This window comes from Hemitrygon akajei, chromosome 19, assembly GCF_048418815.1.
Source record: "Hemitrygon akajei chromosome 19, sHemAka1.3, whole genome shotgun sequence".
In the NCBI taxonomy this organism is placed as follows: domain Eukaryota; kingdom Metazoa; phylum Chordata; class Chondrichthyes; order Myliobatiformes; family Dasyatidae; genus Hemitrygon; species Hemitrygon akajei.
Window position 1 is genome coordinate 14,075,551 of NC_133142.1, and position 17,393 is coordinate 14,092,943.

General features: G+C 42.9%; 1 protein-coding gene across 1 annotated transcript in view; it reads left to right on the forward strand.

The window, feature by feature from the left end:
• The window catches only part of slc6a11b (solute carrier family 6 member 11b), a 202,808-nt gene that overhangs the window by 6,314 nt on the left and 179,101 nt on the right, over window positions 1–17,393 (forward strand). The gene's annotated exons all lie outside the window — the stretch shown is intronic.

The following is a 17,393-nucleotide window of genomic DNA, read 5'->3' on the forward strand; positions in this document are numbered from 1 at the left end:
GGGGGCGGGCGAGGACTGAAGGCCCAGGTGTTGGTCAGTCCTGTGGAGGCCTGTGCATGTGTGTGAGTTAATGGGTGGCTGGGAGGGTTGCAAAGGGCCTTGTTTTGCTGCAGTTGTCTTGATTTGTATTTGTTGTTCTGCTGAGCATTGTGGGGATACTGTCTTGGCGCCAGAGTATGTGATAATACTTGCTGACTGTCCCCAGCACATCCTTGGGCCTGTTGGCTGTTAACGCAAACAAGACACTTCGTAGCAGATATCCCACTTCTCCTGGAAGTTCTGGGAGTCTCCCGCATATTGATAGCGTGCTAGCGACTCCCTGACGCCCACAAGTTATATACAATGTCCCAGAAATCAATTTTTTGAGTGAGAGAGAGAGAGAGAGTGAGAGAGCGTGCGCCATGGCAGAGTGTTCCAAAAAAAGAGAATATAAAACGTACTTCACCCCAGACTACACTAAAGTGTACCCCTGCCAAATTGGGGTCAAAAATAATAGTGTTGCTCACTGCACTGTTTGCAACAGTTACTTTTCTATTGCCCATGGTGGGTTAAATCACTGTTGAGGTGACTTTAACAGGTGTCATTCGTTCATTAGCATAGCTAACGTTATTTAATCTAGCTACCTAGCTGCGAAGGAGCTACTCTATTGCAGAGACCCCACCTCTCCCAGGAGTCTCCCGCAAATTGATGGTGCTACCTCCCTGAAATGAGTTTTTGCAGGGTGGAATGTCTGTTATAGTATGTTTTGATATGTGTAAGGTAAATAAATCTGAATCTGATTCGGAGAAGGTAATAGATTCATAAGTTCCCTCAAGCTTTGAGCTCAAAATCAGTGCTGTACAGAGGGAGTGCTACACAGTTATGGATGCTAACTTTAAAATAAACTCAAACCCTTCAGGCTCGTGTAACATCCCATGGCATCATCTTCAAGCAGAGCAGGAAATATCCACAAGTATACCAGACAACAGATGTCTGGTGTCTGCGTGTGACGGTCTTTCACTGGCTGCTCCCGGGGGAAGGCCCCTGCATCCAGGTGGCCTCTCTGTCCCGCAATGCTGTTGGAGGATTTTACTGAAGTTCTGGGTCTTTGATTTATGGATTAAACTGGTCTCTTCGACTTTTTCAGTTTTGTGCCTTATATTCTGCTTTATCACCCATTCTTTTTTTGTTGCTGCTTGTGTGATTCGTTTGTTCTTTGGCGTGGGGAGGGGGGGTATAGGGTTCGATGTTCTTTTTGCAGTTTGCGAGATGTTTTTGCGTGGGAGTTTGGGGATTGATGTTCTTGCTGTTTCCATGATCTTCTTGCGCACAGAGGGGTTGATGTTCTTGTTGTCATTTGTGATATTTGTATTTTGTTTTGCGAGGAAGGCTTTGATGGTTTTCTTTGTTTCATGCCTATCTGGAGAAGACAAATCTCAGAGTTGTATACTGCATGCATACTTTGATAATAAATGTATCTTAAACTTTGAGTCTAGGTAAGAAGGCTAGAGTCATGGACTGTCCTTAGATTTGGTCATATCAGGCTAGTGGACTCAAGCCATTACTAAAAGCAAATCTGATCATCTAAATGAAGACTTTAAAGCTTAGCAGTCACTATAGTCTATACTGAATGCTGGAGCTTTGGTGCCAAGTCCATTTTCAATTGCTCATGTCCGTACTGCAATGGTGCTAATGCTTGGTTCCAGCTAAGTATTGCATTGAAATCACCACTCACACATTGGGTGCCAATAAGGAAGAGGAAGATCTTGCTACAAGGAAGATCTTGTTATGCTTGTGAGTATGTTCACAGAGCTTGGACACTAACACAGTGTTCATCAAACTTCTCTAGCGCAGCTGAAATACTGTGAATTTATAGATGCTTTCGGTGCAGTAAAGGACAAGGAAAGGAGAATGTGTCTGCAGTTGGTGTGTTTACCTAGTTATCCTCTTTCTCATCATCAGTATGAGGCTGTATCAATACCCAGTGCCTCCTTTTCCTTGTCAGGAAGGACAGGTAGATGGCAGGGCAAGGTCGCAGTCAATGGGATGAGCTGCAGTGCAACATGGCGACAACTTTGAAAAGGGAGATTAATACAGGTGTGAAGGTGTTATATTTGAACGCACACGGTATATGGAATAAGGTAGATGATCTTGTACCACATTTAGAGATTGGCATGTATGATGTTGTGGGCATCACTGAGTCGTGACTGAAAGGAGGTTATATTTGGGAGCTTAACATACAAGGATATGCATCGTATCGAAAGAACAGGCAGATAGGCAGAGGGGTTGGTGTGGCTCTGCTGATCAAAAATGAAATCAAATCCTTAGGTGATATAGGACTGGAAGACATAGAATACGTGAAGGTAGAGCTAAGAAAAGGGAAGGGTAAAAAGAACCTATATATATGTCTCTGAACAGTAACCAAGATGCGGGCTACAAATTTCAATGGGAGATAGAAAAAGCACATCAAAAAGGCAATGTTATGATAGTCATGAAGGATTTCAATATTCACATAGATTGGGAGAATCAGGTTGGTGCAAGATCATAAGAGAGGGAATTTATAGAATACCTACAAGATGGCTTTTGTAGAGAATATTGTGGTTAAGCCCAGGTAGGTGAGCAGCTATTCTGCACTGGGTTTTGTGTAATGAACTGGATTTGATTAGTGAGCTTAAGGTAAAGGAGTCCTTAGGAGGAAGTGATCACAATATGCTAGAATTCACCCTGAAATTTGAAAAGGAGAAGCTGAAATTAGATGTATCACTATTATAGTAGAGTAAAGGAAATTGTAGAAGCATCACTGAGGAGCTGGCCAAAGTTGATTGCAAGGGGACACTAGTAGAGATTATGGCTGGACAGCAGAGGCTGGAATTTCTGGGAACAGTTCGGAAGGCGCAGGAAAGATACATCCCACAGAAGAAGACATATTTTAAAGGCAGGATGATGTAAGTGTGACTGGCAAGGGGAATCAATGACAAGATAAAAGCAAAAGAGAGGGTATATAATAGAGAAAAATAGTGGGAAATTAGAGGATTGGGAAGATTTAATAAAACAACAGAAGGCAACTATAAAAGCCATAAGGAGGTAAAAGGTGAAATATACAGGTAAGTTATCCAATAACATGAAATAGGATACCAAAAGTATTTTCAGATATATAAAGAGTAAAAGAGAGGTGAGAGTATATTGGGCCACTAGAAAATGACGGTGGAAAGGTAGTAATGGGAGAAAAGGAAATGGCGGACAGACTGAATAAGTATTTTATATCAGCCTTCACTGCGGAAGACATTAGCAGCATGCTGCAAGTTTGAGAGTGTCAGGGAGCAGAAGTGAATGCAGTTGCTATTACTAAAAAGAAGGTACTTGGGAACCTGAAAGGTCTGAAGGTAGGTAAGTCACCTGGTCCAGATGGACTACGCCCAGGGTTCTGAAAGAGGCAGCTGAAGAGATTGTGGAGATTTAAAAATCAATAGATTCTGGCATGGCTGTGGAGGATTGGAAAATTGCAAATCTTACTCTACTCTCCAAGAAGGGAGGGAGGCAGAAGAAAAGAAATTAAAGGCCAGTTAGCCTGGCCTCGGTAGTTGGGAAGATGGTCGAATCGATTATTAAGGATAAGATCTCAGGATACTTGAAGGCACTTGTTAAACTAGGCCAAAGCCAGCATGATTTCCTCAAGGAAAAATCTTGCCTGACAAATCTTTTGGAATTCTTTGAGGAAATAACAAGCAGGATAGACAAAGGATAATCAATGGATGTTGTGTACTTGGATTTTCAGAAGGCTTTGACAAGGTGCCACACATGAGGCTTCTTGACAAGATAAGATCTCTTGGTATTACAGGAATGATACAATCATGGATAGTGGATTGGCTTATTGGCAGGAGGTAAAGAGTGGGAATAAAGGAAGCGTATTCTGGTTGGCTGCCGGTGGGCGACTAGTGGTGATCTGCAGGGGTTGATGTTGGGATCACTTATTTTCATGTTATATGTCAATAATTTGGATGACGGAATTGATGGCTTCATGGATGATTTTAAGTTAGGTGGAGGAGCTGGTAGTGTTGAGGAAGTGGAGGCTGCAGAAGGACTTTGACGAATTAGGAGAATGCGCAAAGAAGTACAATAGTTTATTGACAATAAACTGGACTGGTCAAAGAACACTGAGGCTGTCTTACAAGAAGGGTCAGAGCCGTCTCTATTTCCTGAGGAGACTAGGTCCTTTAACATCTGCTGGACGATGCTGAGGATATTCAACGAGTCTGTGGTGGCCAGTGTTTGCTGTTGTGTGCTGGGGCAGCAGGCTGAGGGTAGCAGACACCAACAGAATCAACAAACTCATTCGGAAGGCCAGTGATGTTGTGGGGGTGGAACTAGACTCTCTGACGGTGGTGTTTGAAAAGAGGATGCTGTCCAAGTTGCATGCCATCTTGGACAATGTCTCCCATCCACTCCATAATGTACTGGTTAGGCACAGGAGTACATTCAGCCAGAGACTCATTCCACCGAGATGTAACACTGAGCGTCATAGGAAGTCATTCCTGCCTGTGGCCATCAAACTTTACAACTCCTCCCTCGGAGGGTCAGACACCCTGAACCAATAGGCTGGTCCTGGACTTATTTCCACTTGGCATAATTAACTTATTATTATTTATTTATTTATGGTTTTATGTTGCTATTTTTCTACACTATTCTTGGTTGGTGCGACTGTAATAAAACCAAATTTTCCTCGGGATCAGTAAAGTATGTCTGTCTGTCTGTCTGTCTGATGTCTAGTGTCGGGAAGTGTATGGCCATGCACTTTGGTAGAAGGAATGTAAGTGTAGACTATTTTCTAATTGGGGAAAAAATTCAATAATGCAATGTACAAAGGGACTTAGGAACCTTCATGCGGGACTACTGCAAGGTTAGCTTACAGGTTGAGTCAGTGGCATAGAAGGCAAGAGCAATGTTAGCATTCATTTCAAGAGGACTAGACTATAAAAGCAGAGATGTAATGCTGAGTCTTTATAGGGCACTGGTGAGGTTTCATTTGGAATATTGTGAGCAGTTTTGGGCCCCTTATTTAAGAAAGGATGTGCTGACATTGAAGAGTGTTCAGAAAAGGTTCATGAGAACGATTCTGGGAATGAAAAACTTATCGTATGAGGAGCAATTGATAGATCTGGGCCTATACTCATTAGAATTTAGAAGAATGAAGGGAGATCTCATTGAAACCTATGAATGTTGAAAGGCTGAGGTAGACTGGATGTGGAGAGGATGTTTCCTTTAGTGGTAGAGTCTAACCAGAGGGAATATCCTCAGAATAGAGGGATGTCCATTTAGAACAGAGATGGGGAATTTCTTTTTTACCCAATGGGTGGTGAATCTGTGGAATTTATTGCCACAGGTGGCTGTGGAGGTCAGGTCATTGGGTGTATTTAGAGTGGAGTTTAATAGGTTCTTGATTAGTCGGTGTGAAAGGTTACTAGGAGAAGGCAAGAGAGTGGGGCTGAGAGGGAAAATGGATCAGCCATGAAATGGCTGAGCAATCTCATTGGTCTGAGCGGCCTAATTCTGCTCTGAAATCTTATGGTCTTTTCCCCCTACTCTGGTCATTTTCCTTTTCTTCCTAGGCTGTTTGTAAATTTCTGCAGTGGGTCAGCAGGAAAGAAAGTGTAGAAGAAGTGGGGTGAGCATTCCTTTCTGAAGCTTAAGGAAAGTTTCAAAGTGTATTTGCATTCGAAGGATGTATAAATGATACAACCTTGAGATTTGTTTGCTTACAGTCGCAAATAAAGCAAGGAACCTGAAAGCCCAGAGAGAGAGAAAAAACCATGAAACAAATCATATAAAGAATGGAAGCGAGCACCAGCATTGCAAACCAAATTGAATCCTTAGATCCAAACCCCCGGAGCAGGCCCAAAGCGTTGGTATTCAGTTCGATCATATTACAGGGGTGATTTGATCATTAAGAAGAGGGACGCCTCACGTCTTAATAAGCTGGTAAGGAAGGCGGGCTCTGTCGTGGGCAAAGTACTGGAGAGTTTAACATCGGTAGCTGAGCGAAGGGCACTGAGTAGGCTACGGTCAATTATGGAAAACTCTGAACATCCTCTACATAGCACCATCCAGAGACAGAGAAGCAGTTTCAGTGACAGGTTACTATCGATGCAATGCTCCTCAGACAGGATGAAGAGGTCAATACTCCCCAATGCCATTAGGCTTTACAATTCAACCGCCAGGACTTAAGAACTTTTTAAAAGCTATTATTAATGCTTTTTGAGATAGTGATTTAGATGCATATCATATTTTTTACTGAGTTAAGTATTGTATGTAATTAGTTTTGCTACAACAAGTGTATGGGACATTGGAAAAAAAGTTGAATTTCCCCATGGGGATGAATAAAGTATCTATCTATCTATCTATCTATCTATCTATCTATCTTGTCCTAAAGTTCGCAGACAAAAGGCACAGCAACGGGGGAAAGAATCACAGCCTTAGCATTATAGAGAAAGAAGCCCCCAGACTGTTTAGGACGGTATTTAAATTGTCTGGACCTCACACTATGACCCAGCTCTGCCACCAGAGAATCACTCCGGGCCTAGATTTTGCTGTGGAAGAAACCGTTCTTGACCTCGACACCCTGAGCGATCCAACCTCACCCGACTCTCAGCACCCTGCCTTTCCAGTCTATGTGGGCTGGCATTTAGATTGTCCAAACAGAAGAATGTACCCTGTATTAGGACCCGAGCCTTGCCGTGGTGAGACACTCCCGACCTTCAAAATGCCGCCCAGCGATTCACTTCGGACCTGGATTTCGCTGCCGAAGAAGGCGTTCTCGACCACTCCAATTCGGCCCAGCGCTTACAGCGACCCATCCTCATACCCAGATTTGTTGGATGGACATTGGAACTCCTCTGTCCCGTCTTCTCCCCTCCAAATCATTCACTCTGACCAGCTTGGCTGCGACTCCCAAGTGTGTTGATTTTGCAGCGCGGGCACATCCTGTGAATTCGCTTTGTCTTCGCTCACGTCTTCATTGTTTGCGATGATAGTTTACCACGATTTCATTTAAGGAAGTGTCATTAATAATTCTTCTCATCAAATTCCTTTTGTTTTCGAACTACCAGTAAGCTGTCACACGTCTTCAGTAGCGCCATCTTAAACCTGAAGATTTGTGAGCTTCAGAGAAATCATGGGATGATGGCATCAATGCCCCTTTGCTAAACCAGCCTGAAAAACTTGCAGCTGACAACAGGCTACCTGGGTTTGCAGATGAGGGACCCAGGGAAGAAGGCATAGGTTAAAATGAGGGCAGTCGCTATAGCAACTGGCCCATCCTTTGTATGTGTGAGTGCCTTGCAAAATCTTAAGCAAATCACCCTAAAATAGTTTTTTTGTATCAAGGACTTTTGGGGAAATAAGTCAGATACATGAGGGCACGGGACTGTCAGAATGGGGAGGAGATCCTGTGGTCACAAGAACATGCCGCAAAGGTTGATGGGCAGTCAGAGCATGTGACAACAAATGATGAAGGGTCTCGGCCCAAAATATCAACTGCTTATTCCCCTCCATAGATGCTGCTGAGTTCCTCCAGCATTTTGTGGGTCGCTCCTGAACAAGTATCTGCAGAAACTCTTGGGTTTATGTGACAAAAGATTCAGCCTATTCTGCAGTGTGAAGTGTGTTTCATGGAAACGTTTTTTTTAAATACAGAGAGCGATCTGCCCATTAATAAAATGACCTGAGCCAAGTGTGCTAAGTTGCCAGTCCTGGTGAGGTTGCTAAACATCCAATGAAATTATTTAATTTTTATTTTTATTGAGATACAGTGTGGAATAGGCCCTTCTGACCCTTTGAGCATTGCCACCAACACCCCCAACTTAATTCTAGCCTAATGATGGGACAATTTACCATGACTAATTAACTTACCAGTACGTCTTTGGACTGTGGGAAGAAACCAAAGTACCCACAAGGTCAAACTCCTTACAGGCAGGAGCGGGAACTGAACCCAGATCGGTGGTACTGTAAAGCGTTGTGCTAACCATTATGCTACTGTGCCGCCCCATTAGAACTAGGATAAGGAAATTAGCACTCATTTGTTGGGTTGTGTTCCTGCAGGTGCATTCCCAGTTGGGTTGTTGGCACTTAGACAGAGGCTACCACCTTTCATTTCTATCTTGGACAACTGAATTGTTGAGGCTCTGCTGTCTTTCTCGCTGATCCACAGTCGTGGTATAGACTCAGATGGGGTTGTCCAGGGACTGTCCCGGACAAGTAAAGTATTAAATGGCGCCAAGTCAAATACTGAAAATCCTTGAAAATGGAATGGAAAGCCTGATAATTTTTCCCTCTCTTCCCAGTCTGAGTCTTCTCTCCTTCCTTGACCCCAAGTAGGTTAAATATGTTAACTTTCAAAAGAGAAGGAGTGCCTGATTGAGTGTGCAGCAGGAGTTAAGGGAATAGGTTAAGGATTGTTTACGGGATGTATGAAAGTTCCACATCATCCAATTTATATTGCATTTCACAGATACCCTGTCAAAGGGAGTGAACTGGTCAGAGCCATCACCTCACCAGGGGCCATCATCTGGGACAATTTTTAAAACATCTATAGACTATTTAACTGATTTTACAAAAGTAGGAGTGCGTATTTTTTGTCCACTTCAATTCGAACAGTGTGGTTTTAGTATTAGCAAAAAAACTGAATTTATGTTGATATTTCAGATTTATTGTGATCTATCCCAGAAGTGTTTAACTCTAGTTCTACATGATATCCAAAGATAAAACTGCAGTATTTTTCAGGTTGGCATAATAGGAAAGCTGATTAGAACGAAGCAAGTAAAGCATCAGTCACTTTAAGAATTAACAAAGGAGTGACTGACAGTTCAATTGTGAAAGACTTCCTTTGAACACCATGGAAACACGGTCTGTAAGTGTGGAAGTGCTCCAGTGAGGATAAAATATCGACTTCTCGTCCTTTCAATGGTGCTTCAGTACCTATTTGGTGGACGGAATTAATGTTTCAGTCCTCATTCAGGAAGGTAGTGTGTTGAAAGTCCGCAAGATCAGTTCCAGGATTCAGGAGTCCCCTGACAGCAGACAAAGGCAATGAAACCTGCCCATGCCTATTTTCGGGTGTCATTCGGCTGAAGAGTCTTAGCTGCGGGATATTGATTACCGCTAGGGAGAAGCAATGATAGTAGTGAGGGCAAATGAATACATTTTGGGCTCACACAAAAAAAATTCTCCTATTTATATACCAACATTAACGAAGGCAGTTTGTCCTAAAATGCAGGGGTAGTCACTGTTGTAATGTAGTAGACGGCCAGATAATATACAGTGCTATGGCAGCTTGAGAGAATTTGAAAGCTTACCCGACACTTTGAAGAAAGATGGTTGACTTTTGAAAAGGAAGTGGTGCCTGAGGGTCAGGAGTAAACTTACATGATGTGATCCTCACCAGTGTAGCTTTCTCAAGTGCATGTATCTGTAGCAGTGTTGGTACCAATGCCTACTCTGGTGTTGTGTGTTGCACTAACAGAATCACAGGACAGACGGAAAATATTGGAACTTAAGAACCAGAAGGAAGGATTACGCCATTGTACCTGCTCTAACAGTCAACAGGGTCATGGATGGACTTTAATCCCAGTGCCACTTCCCTGCACTGATCACATATCCCTTAATATCTACAAATCTAGTAGACTCTTCCTTAATGTATTCAGTGCTTGTGTTACGACATGCAGTTGACCATGCCAGCCTCCAGGGTTTAGATGCTCCAACTCTGCAGTATGGCTAGTTGGTGTGACCCCTTTAAAAATTCAGGCCACCCCGCTAATTATGCCATGCTTTGATGCCAGGATTTTAATATTTAAAGTCCACATGAACTGAGGTTCAGTGCTCAATCGTCAGTTCAACTTTGGATTTTCGTCTAGCACCTAGTTTAGAATCCTGTCTTCATTTCAGTCTTGTATCGTGCCTCGAATCTAGTCTCGGATACTCCTGGACTTCAGTCCCAACCATCTTCACCTAGGTCTCTTGTCACAACCCGAGGCACCACAACCATTCTGGGAGCAAGAATTTCAAAGATGTACTGGCCTTTGCAAGAAGAAATCTCTTCTTATTTTTGACTTACCACAGTCAAGGGAAACATCATCACTGACTTTAGAGATCTTTTAAAAAAAATAAAACAGTGTACAGGCCCAGTTTACTTAAGATCTCCTCATACAACAAACCCATCTTCCTCATACTTAATCTAGTGAATGTTCACTGCATTCCATAATCACAAGTACACCCCTGTTTGGATAGGACAATTGGACTGTACACAATATTCCAGATACCATCTCATCATGACTCTATATAAGACCATAAGATATAGGAGCAGAATTAAGCCATTTGGCCCATCAAGTCTACTCCACCATTTCATCATGTTGATCTATTTTGCCTCTCAGCCCCAATTTCCTGCCTTCTCCCCATATCCCTTCATGCCCTGATGAATCAAGAATCTATCCATCTCTGCCATAAATATATATATATATAAAGACTTGGCTTCCACTGCCACTTGTGGCAATAAGTTTCATGGATTCACTATTCCTTGGCTAAAGAAATTCCTCTTCATCTCCGTTCTATTCTGAGATTCTCCCACTATAGGAAAAATCCACTCCACATCCACTCTATCGAGGCCTTGTAACATTTGATAGGTTTCATTGAGGTCACCCCTCATTCTTCAGAATTCCAGTGAATACAGGCTTAAAACCACTACATGCTCTTCATACGACAAGCTGTTCAATCCTGGAATCATTTTCTTGAACCTCCTTTGAACCCTCTCTTGTGTCAACACATCCTTTCTAAGATAAGGGACCCAAAAGAGCTTACAATACTCCAAGTGAGGCCTCACCAGTGCCTTATAAAGCCTCAATATTACATCCTTGCTTTTATAATTATGACAAGATGCCGTATACTCAAATACATTTGCAGTAGAGGTCAACATATCAAGATCCTTATTAATTGTTAAACCTGCATGTAAATTTCCAGTGATATGAGTACAAAGGCACTTAAATCTATCAACACCTTTCCTTGCTTTTAACCAAAGTGTCTCCACATTTTATTCTATCTTTATGTATTTCTTCATTCAATAATCTATTTATATTTCCCTGAAACATCTCTACGGGTGCCTGACAACCTCCTAGATTAGTATTGTCAGCAAATGTGGATTATAACTTGGTAGGTGCCTGGATTGTACTGTCAGAGGTAATAGTGGAAGCAAATATACGGGGATTCAAGATGCTTTAAGATAGGCACATGGATATGCAGAGAGTGGAAGGTTATGGATTATGTGCAGGCAGAAAGGTTTAGTTAAATTTGACATCATGTTTGTCAGAGACATCATGGGATGAATGGTCTGATCTTGTGTTGTTCTGTGTTCATGATACACTGTGAACCAGGCTTTTGATGTAGACTGTAAATAGCTTGAATCCCAGCACAGATTCCTGTGGTGCCTCCACTTCCAGAGCACCTTGTTCCTCACTCGGTTTCCCCCTCATTAACAATCTCTGTTCATGTCAGTCCGCAATCCTTTGGTCCATTAATTTTTCCAGTATCACGTGCCCTAATCTCGTTTATGGTATAATGGATGGTGAGGTGGAGATACATCGCTACCAAAGGAGGTGTAAAATGGTCCTTCCCTCTGTTAGACCATTAGAACATAGGACATAGGAGCAGAATTAGGCCATTATGCCCATCGAGTCTGCTTCGCCATTCAATGATGGCTGATCCTTTTTTCTCCTCCTCAGTCCCACTCCCTGGCCTTCTCCCCGTAACCTTTGATGCCATGTCCAATCAACAACCTATCAAGCTCTGCCTTAAACAGACCTTATGACCTGGCCTCTACAGCTGCCTGTGGTAACAAATTCCACAAATTCACCACCCCCGGTTAAAGAAAATTCTCCACATCTGTTTTGAATTGACATTCCTCTATCCTGAGGCTTTTCCCTCTTGTCCTAGACTCCCCCATGTTTCCCACCATGGGAAACATCCTTTCTTCATCTACTCTGTCTAGGCCTTTCAACACTCGAAAGATTTCAATGATATTCCCTTCCCCCCCCCCATCCTTCTAAATTGCAGTTGAGTACAGGCCCAGAACTATCAAATGTTCATTGTACGATAATCCTTTTATTCCCAGAATCATCCTTGTGAACCTCCTCTGAACACTTTCCAATGCCAACAAATCTTTTCTTAGATGAGGAGCCCAAAATTGTTCACAATACTCAAGGTGAGGCCATGCCAGTGCTTTATAAAGCCTCAGCATCACATCCCTGCTCTAGAATTCTAGACCTCTTGAAATGAATGCTAACTTTGCATTTGCCTTCCTCATCACCTACTCTGCCTGCAAGTTAACCTTTAGATTCCCAAGTTCCTTTGTATCTTAGATTTTTGGATTTTCTCCTCTTTTAGAGAATAGTCTGTGCATTTATTTCTACTGCCAAAGTGCATGCCCATGCATTTTCCAACATTGTATTTCATTTGCCACTTACTTGTCCAATCTCCTAATCTCCTTCTGCAGCCTACCTGTTTCCTTAACACTACCTGCCCCTCCTCCAATCTTCATATCATATGAAAACTTGGCACAAAGCCATCTATTCCATCATCCATATAATTGATATACAGCATAAAAGGAAGCAGTCCCATCACTGACACCTGCAGAACACCACTAGTCACTGGCAGCCAACCAGAAAAGGATCCTTTCATTCCCACTCACTGCCTCCTACCAATCACCCAATGCTCTAACCATGCCAGTAACTTTCCTGTAATACCATAGGCTCTTAACTTGGTGAGCAGCCTCGTGTGCACCTTATCAAAGGCCTTATGAAAGTCCAAATATACAACATCTACTGCATCCCCTTTATCTATTCTACTTGTAATCTCCTCAAAACGTTTCAACAGGTTCAACATGATTAAGGAAACCATGCTGACTTTGTCCTATCTTATCCTGTGTCACCAAGTACTCCATAACCTCATCCTTAACAATTGACTCTTAACATCTTCCCAACCACTGAAGTCAGGCTAACTGGTCTATAATTTATTTTCCTCTGCCTCACTCCCTTCTTGGAGAGTGGAGTGACATTTGCAATTTTCCACTCCTCTGGCACCATCCAGTGATTTTTCAGAGATCATTACTACAATTTCTGCTGCTACCTCCTTCAGAACTCTAGGGTGCTGTTCAACTGGTCTGGATGACTTACCTTTAGGTCTTTCAGCTTTCTGAGCACCTTCTCCCTTGCAATAGTAACTGCACTCACTTCTCTTCCCTCACGACTTCAACGTCTGGCACACTGCTAGAGTCATCCACAATGAAAACTGATGCAAAATACTCATTTAGTTCATCTGCCATCTTCTTGTCCCCCGTTACTATTTCTCTAGCCTCATTTTCTAGCTGTCCTATATCCACTCTCATCTCTTTTATTTTTTACATACTTGAAAAAGCTTTTACAATCCACTTCGATATTGTTTGCTAGCTTGCTTTCATATTTCATCTATTCCCTCCCAATGATTTTTCTAGTTGCTCTCTGTAGGGTTTTAAAAGCTTCCTAAATTCTCTGTCTTCCCACTAGTTTTTGTTTTGTTTTATGCTCTCTCTTTTACTTTTACATTAGCATTGACTTCCCTTGTCCACCATGGTTGTACTTTTTTGCCGTTTGAGTACTTCTTCATTTTTGGAATACATCTATCCTGCATCGTCCTCATCTTTTTCCAGAAACTCACGCCATTTCTGTTCTGTTGTTATCCCTGCCAGCATCTCCTTCCAGTTTGCTTTGGCCACCTCCTCTCTCATACCACTGTAATTTCCTTTACTCCACTGAAATACTGCTACGTCAGACTTTTCTTTCTCCCTATCAAATTTCAAGTTGAACTCAATCATTGTGATCACTGCCTTCAAAGGGTTCTATTACCTTGAGCTCTCTAATCACCTCCAGTTCATTACATAGTGCCCAATCCAGTATAGCTGACACACAAAATACTGGTGGAACACAGCAGGCCAGGCAGCATCTATAGGAAGAATCACCGTCGACGTTTCAGGCCGAGACCCCTTGTCAGGACTAACTGAAAGGAAAGATGGTAAGAGATTTGAAAGTAGTGGGGGGGAAAGGGGGAAATACGAAATGATAGGAGAAGACTGGAGGCGGTGAGGTGAAGCTAAGAGCTGGAAAGGTGATTGGCAAAAGGGATACAGAGTTGGAGAAGGGAAGGTATGGGACGGGAGGCCTAGGGAGAAAGTGGGAAGGGAACACCAGAGGGAGATGGAGAACAGGCAGAGTGATGGGCAGAGAGAGAGAAAGAAGGGGCAGGGGGAAAAATAAATAAATCAGGGATGGGGTAAGAAGGGGAGGAAGGGCATTAACGGAAGTTAGAGAAGTCAATATTCATGCCATCAGGTTGGTGGCTACCCAGATGGTATGTAAGGTGTTGTTCCTCCAACCTGAGTGTGGCTTCATCTTGACAGTAGAGGAGGCCATGGATGATGTATCAGAATGGGAATGGGACGTGAAATTAAAATGTGTGGCCACTGGGAGATCCTGCTTTCTCTGGCGGACAGAGCGTAGGTGTTCAGCGAAACGGTCTCCCAGTCCGTGTCGGGTCTCACCAATATATAAAAGGCCGCACCGGGAGCACCAGACGCAGTATACCACACCAGCTGACTCACAGGTGAAGTGTCGCCTCACCTGGAAGGACTGTCTGGGGCCCTGAATGGTGGTGAGGGAGGAAGTGTAAGGGCAGGTGTAGCACTTGTTCCACTTAGAAGGATAAGTGCCAGGAGGCAGATCGGTGGGAAGGGATGGGGGGAATGAGTGGACAAGGGAGTCCCATAGGGAGCGATCCCTACGGAAAGCAGAAAGGGGGGGAGGGAAAGATGTGCTTGGTAGTGGGATCCCGTTGGAGGTGGCGGAAGTTACGGAGAATTATATGTTGGACCCGGAGGCTGTTTTATTATTGTCATTTCAACCATAACTGCTGATACAGTTCACAGTAAAAACGAAATGTTTTTCAGGACCATGGTGCTACATGAAACACCATTTATTGTAATGCCTGCACAAAACAGTGCAGGCATTACAATAAATAATAAACAAGACAATAGGCACAGTAGAGGACAGTAAGTTGGTGTCAGTCCAGGCTCTGGGTGTTAAGGAGTCTGATGGCTTGGGGAAAGAAACTGTTACATAGTCTGGTCATGAGAGCCTGAGTGCTTTGGTGCCTTTTCCCAGATGTCAGGAGGGAGAAGAGTTTGTATGAGGGCTATGTGGGGCCCTACATAATGTTGTTTGCTTTGCGGATGCAGCATGTAGTGTATATTCTTCCATGACCTTGTGGGTTTCCATCAGATGCCCTGGTTTCCTCCCACAGTCCAAAGAGGTACTGGTTAGTAGGTTAATGGGCCATTGTAAATTGTCCTGTGATTGCTGGGCAGTGCAGCTCAATAACTTTAAAAAAATTCTATCTGTCACTAAGGGGCTATTTGCAGTATTGATAGTTCTTGATTAGTAAGGTTGTCAAAGGTTATCGGAAGAAGGCAGGAGAATGGGGTCGAGAAGGATAATGAGTCAGCCATGGTGGAGTGGAGGAGCCACCTGGTTACAGGGAACATGTTTTATTTCCACGTGGACAGCACTGGAAGGATTGAACCCTGGTTGCTGGATTTGTGAGCCAGCAGCCATATTTACTCTACCAACAGACCCTTCATCTTTGTTCCTAGCAGCACTAAATGAGGTAGATTTAGAAAATAAATGGCAGCTCAAAAGACTATGCCTCGGTGGATCTTCAGCAGAACGCAGCGCTAATTTCATGGACTGGCATATCCTTCCTTATACCGCTATCATTGAAATAAGCAGCGGGTGCAACGGGGAGTGTAGGAGATCACGCTTGGAGCTCTACAAGGCATGTCAGAACAAGGGATTCTGACCTGAAGAAGCTACCACACAGGACTTCACTAAGTGCACTAAGCGACCAAAGCACAAAATTTTTGAAATAGCTAAGCGATGTCACAAACGATGTACCAGATCAAAGTTCTACAGTTCTGTCATATCCTGCCCCATGATCATCCCAATCCCTAACGAGCGAACCCATCCGGAGAGTACACAAGTAGGTTGAAGTGAAGACTTTGGGCCCTGACAATATCTCATCAATAGTTTGCTTTGAGGGTGTTAGGGCACTTTCTGGATATATGACAAATATTAAGTTTAACAGCAGCCCATCTTTAGACGTGAAAATGGATGTTAGATTAAATTTGAAATTTAGATTAAATGTGAACATTAGTTGATTGAAAACCGGACAATGCTGATTAATATTCATTTCGGGTGCCTGGAGTGTGGGTGCAAAGAAGGAGGTGTGTGAGAAATATATGTAATTCAAAGGAAGCATTGTAACTCGAATTGTCCTGCTGTTAGCTTATAAAATGTCATGTAAGATTGGGTCAAGCAGCCTTCTTCCTCTGAGACTGTCTAATTTTCTGAATAAAGTACATCTATATCCACTAGCTTCAGTGTCTGGTGACTTTGTTCACGTTTCAACAGGGGGCATACTCTGGAACTGCCCACACTTCCAGCCATTATGCTCCAGTACAACCGTGCAATGTGGACAATTGTTTCCTACTTCAACCATCAAGCAAGTGTCGGAAAGTGACTAAAGTGCAAGAATCAGCAGGTTCCAAAAATAAGAACAGAAAATGCTCAATACTCAGAAGGACAGGAAGCATCTGCTGGAAGAGTAACTGTGTCACCCGACCAGATGAACTGCACCCTAGTGTCCTGAAGGAGGTAGTGATAGAGATTGTGGAGGCATCAGTAATGACCTTTCAAGAATTGTTGGGCTCTGGCATAGTTCTGTAGGACTGGAAAATTGCAAATGTCACCCCACTCTTTAAGAAAGGAAATTATAGACTAGTTAGCCTGACCTCAGTGGTTGGGAAGATGTTGGAGTCAATTATTAAGGAGAGGTTATGGAGTACTTGGTGACATGGGACAAGATGGGACAAAGTCAGCATGGTTTCCTTAAGGGAAAATCTTGCCTGATGAACCTATTGGTGGATGTTGTATATTTGGATTTTCAGAAGGCCTTTGACTAGGTGCCACACATGAGGCTCTAATTGGTGTTGGAGGTGACACATAATACACACACGAGCAAAAATGACACAATCATCTTCAAACAGTGTTGATGAATCTTTGACCAGAGGAACAAAATAATGTATTGTACTTTCCTTGGAAAAATTCTCATGTTTCTTCAAATATAAGAATTTAGCTTTTTGTCAAGTTTTTCAGGTGTGCATGTATCTCAAGTAAACTTAAATTTGATAAATTTACAGTCATTAGTCCCCAACACTCTGGCATCCTTGGATTAATAAATATTGGCACAGAGAAATTCTGTTAAACATGGTCAAAACATTGGAGAGTTTC